Source organism: Etheostoma cragini, chromosome 4 (assembly GCF_013103735.1).
Source record: "Etheostoma cragini isolate CJK2018 chromosome 4, CSU_Ecrag_1.0, whole genome shotgun sequence".
Lineage (NCBI taxonomy): Eukaryota > Metazoa > Chordata > Actinopteri > Perciformes > Percidae > Etheostoma > Etheostoma cragini.
The window spans coordinates 11421370-11426289 of record NC_048410.1 but is presented as its reverse complement, the minus strand read 5'-3'; positions in this window follow the sequence as shown (position 1 = coordinate 11426289).

The window sequence follows — 4920 nt, the reverse complement described above, 5'->3', positions numbered from 1 at the left end:
GCCGTGACATTTTGCAATGGTGTAGGCTCACCGAGTGTGATTCATGGTGCCATTATCGTCCTCTGCTCTTGTGTTCCAGAGTAAAACAACGTGGTCATGAGAAGAGTCCATATGAACGTCCCCCCCCCCCCCCCCCCCCCCCCCCCCCCCCGGTGGTATTTGTGACCTCCAAAGTGGACATTTTCTGAAAGCTCCAAGTTCATGAGTTGTGACGTGTTTGCGGAGGTTTTCAGAAATGGCGGAGGCAATGGAAGATTATTTTTCAGTGGATGGTAAGTTAACACATTTAGTTTTTCTCTAATTGTATAATATGTCTGGGGATAATCTTAAGATTCCCATCAGCCTCATCTTTTTTCCATTATTATTATGTCTTCGCATTTCCTGCATTACGTTACTAGTTACTCGCTAGCTTGCTAAATTGGCAGCCCCGTTGGCGTCTAGACCCGACTACCGTTAAGAATGAGTCTTTTGGCGCCTGTGTTGCCGTTGCCTAGCAGTGGTGTTCTTACCACTTAACCAACTGAATGCCAAGCATATTGTGGACATTACTTCCCATGTTCTAACAACAAGCTCACAAGTTCCATTTGAAGGCAGCAGTGTTCACTTCTGCTCCATCCCATTTTGTTCTGTTCCGTTCAATTTCTTTCTGTTCTGTGCTGTAGCAATCAGTTCAGTGGAATTCCCTTCCATTCCGATTTGTTCGGTTCTACTGATCTGTGAGCTGTGGACATTATCGCTGACACCCCATCATTACTGTATTAAGTAGATATTTTGTGGTCTTTAGTTATGATGGATTATATAAATAAACATGAACAACATCAATTATTAAACTATAACAACTGTCCAACACTAGTAACTATCCTGTACTACACACACTATTTAAACAATAATCAGCGCTCACTGAGTGTTTAGAAAGGTACATTAGTAATCTGAGACTGATTGTGTTTAACTTTCAGTAGCTGATTATCTTTTTATAAGCAATTATTGCTCTGCTCAGAGACATTTTTTGGGCTTATCCACCCAACCCTTTTTTCACCTTAAATAGGTCTTTTCCACACACTTTCCTGTTTGCTGATGTTGGCAGAGCATTAGCTTTGGATGGCCAGCCAAACACACAGAGCAGCTATTTATGAACTGGTAATATTTATAGACTATCATCCATTTTGAATGTCTGTGGTGACTGTTGTACTCCTGTAGAAATTGTTGAAAGTGTTTTTTCTGCTTCTGATTGTGAAACCTGAAAGGCCAAGGCTGAACTAATTCTTTCAGCCTTGTTAGCGAAGTCTGCAGCACTTTGTTTGTATGCTGCAGAAATGTGTCTCTAAACTCCGAAGCTCACCTATTCTCATTTCTCTATTTGCTTTTACGTCTCAAGTACATTATTTTGTTATTATTATTAACCGAAAAAGCTGGTCTCTCTCCCTCTCTCGCTTTCAGGAGTGTGGAAATTGAATATTGCATTTAAAAGTTAATTTCCTCGATGGGATTACGCAAGTCAGCCTCTGCCTGTTTCACCCTTTTGCTTCCATTCATCTCTCATTCATCGTCCTCCACTTTGATGCATCTCTTCATTTGTTGTGGTTTACTCTATTCATTCAAAGACTTCTTTTTTTCACACTCAACAGCCCGACTCATGTTTTTTCCACTTTGCATTGTTACATTGCCCCTGGCCAACCTGTGTATGTGTGTGTGCTTGCATGTGCACACGCGTGCCCACCCCAGACCTTTTCAACTGCAAAAAACTAAGACTAAAAAAAAAGCCCTAAAAGCTATTACTCCTCTTAAATCTAATGCTTTTGGTGAATGCAATTTAACTATTAGATGGGTGAGTTATTTATTTATCTTTCTATCTATTCATTTGTTTTCAAAGAGGGGAAATTGGTGAAATTGTGCCTGTGAAGTGAATTTGCATACTGAACAAAGGCACACATATACACTAGACAACCCAACCTCACCCTGAGTCAACCTGTCTTTCTGGCTCTCAACAAAAGTAAAAACATACTCTGAGGAAGAAGAATCCTATGCAGGCGTTGATAGATTTCTTGTCAAAAAACTTCTTTATGTTTTTTGGAATAAAAAGTAGATGCAATTGTACACAGTCTGAAATGTCAGGGACAGATAATGTTATAGTGATATGATGTTGCTAACAAAAGTCCTAGATATTCAAATACAGGGATGTTATTTTTCACGGTTTGGGGGGGAGAAATAACATGTGAGAGTAATGGGCTTCGATCCAGATGTTGTTGTCAACAAACTATTCAATTCCCCAGCCAATCATATTGTTTTGATTGTACAGCCCAGCACACGCCCATACCAGAGAATACTGCGGGTAATTAAAACACTGTCGACAATCGCTTAACTTCAGCTGCAGTTAATGTCAAGTTGTGGCTTTTAAGAAACCGTCTTAATATGTGTAAATGATAATAATAAATTATTATAAGAAGTTATTTATGGTAAAAAATAATGGTCCAGAATGATGTGAAACTACATAGTCTTAAATCAAAAGCCTTCAAATTTATTTAGGGCTTGGTGGTATTTTGTGCGTGGCTTGGGTCGATGCGGATGCTCCGTATACTTTCCTGCTTTTTGGATCTTTGCTAATGTCATACCTGAAATATTATTAAATATCATTTTGTGTGTGTGAGTGTGTGTGTTTGTGTGTGTGTGTGTGTGTGTGTGTGTGAGAGAGAGAGGGTGTAATTTTCTGAATTGTGTATTTCTCTGAATAACAGAAACAATTCATTTAAAGATGGACACATCTTTAGTTTTCGTTGTCCATGGTTTTGGCAATGTCAGTATCTAAAAGGTGTTGCTGTAGCCTGAAGTTGCAGATAACATACACACAAATACACTCCACACACTACCTGCAAAAAAAAGAGAAATCTTAAAGGAATTTTTGGGAGACAGGAATTTATTGTAGCATTACACATGAGAACATGGACACCAAAGTCGTATGTGTGTTCCCAAAAAGAAGACCGCTAGCAATGTCTTGAAATGAGAATTTGTAGGACTACTAAAAGTTAATGATAATGTAAGTTCTATAAGTTCTATATTCAATATTTAACAACACATTTAATACAAATTAATTTAAAGAGTCTCAAAGTTATTCATGTAATGGGTAGTGGGCAGATGCATATATATTAGATTTAGCTTAGGAGTCAAAGATCTTTAGTTACAAGGTTAAGAAGCTGTATTGTTTGGCAGATTTGGAAATATTTAGGAGGAAAACAGATTGTTTGAGATAATTAATACAATTTAGTAGGGCTTGTTATCTTAAATTTGTAATAATATTTAATAACAATAACAAAAATAGGTTAATTACAATTATTGACAGCTGTGACTAAACTTGCTGCATGGTAAATCATTAACTTTGCTTGTATTTAAATTGATATTTTAGCACACTCTGCCTGATCTTTTAACTTTTCTGTAAGTTTTAACCCTGGAACTAATGGTGCAAAGGTGTAAAGGTTTTTTTCTATGTGTAGGCTATTTTACAAGCAAAGTTTCTTATTACCTTGAACTGGAAAAATAACAAATAAACAACAAAACAAAACTAAACATTGGTATACTGATATTGAGAGCCAATTCATAAACCTGAAAACCACTTCTACATCATCTAATATATATTAATACAGGGAATCTAGTCTTGCATGAAGACCTGGATCATTTATATATACAAAAAGAACTATAATAATTATATGTCTTACAAAAAGTGAAAGGTAGGCCTTTTTTTTTCTTTGAAAGGTGCCCTGCCACACATATTTCATTACTTTGTGGTAATGTCTAAAGTTCTACCATGGACTTCTTTTGTAAAAAAAAAAAAAAAAATGCCGTAGTTACCTTGTTTCAAACCATTCTATCGTGGTATAGAAAGCCTGCAGGAAGACTCAACTCAAAGCCTGATTTCTCCTTATTTCTCTCTTATTTCTTTTTAGTGGCTAGAGTTGACAGAGGAGCTAGCAGTTCATTTTCACATTCACGACATAACACAAACGCATATGGACCTAACATATTTAAAGAAAATACAAGTAAAAATTGGTTTTGTGGGACAGGGCACCTTTAAGGCATTATTTGATTCTTGTCTCTAGAGGTTGATGTTTTTAACAATTTCTTTTTTTTTTTTAATTCCGTATTGTATGTAACAGGAAGTAAATGTTAGCGGGGATATGTGAGGGATGGGTTTGCTACATTTTGTTGCATTTAAGTGGATTGACGATATGTGATGGATAATGGCATAGATATGTACTGTGGAAATACTTGATTGATTGCTAAAAATAGCAAATGTTTGTCTTTATTAATCACTTCAACAAAATCTTTATCTGCAAAGCGGACAAAATATGAAACTCTGGCTTCCCCAGTCCTCTGCCACCCTTCACCCTCCACCCTCCCTCTCCTCCTCTCCTTGCTGCTTTCTTCATTTTCTGCACCTCTCCAGACAGCATCTCTCACCCACTCCACTTTCCTCTCTGCTTGTTTACAGTAAGCAGGTCCGAGCAGGATGGTTTTACCTTTTATGGCCATTCCTCATCCATGGTAAAAGTGCACTAATACAATGGTATGTTACCCACTTCACCCTCCCTATTCTGACCTCCTGGATGGGGTACCCGGGGTTTGGTGAACTGTGTGTGTGCGTGTGTGTGTGTGTGTGTGTGCGTGTGAGAGTGTGTGAGAGAAGCATTTACTTTGTGAAATGTGGTAAAATCAACTTTTTTAAAGGACTTGTCTACATAGACAGATAGTGGCTGAGGCAGAGGTTTGTTTGGAATGTCTGGCTGTATAAAAAGTCACACTCACAAGTGTTTTAGGTTAGACTGCGGGTCCCTATGTCAGTCACACATGCATGCATGCATGCACGCACACGCTCACAAAGCAGGCAGGTGTATATAAGCTGTGAAAACATCCAAGCATCAACACTACAAC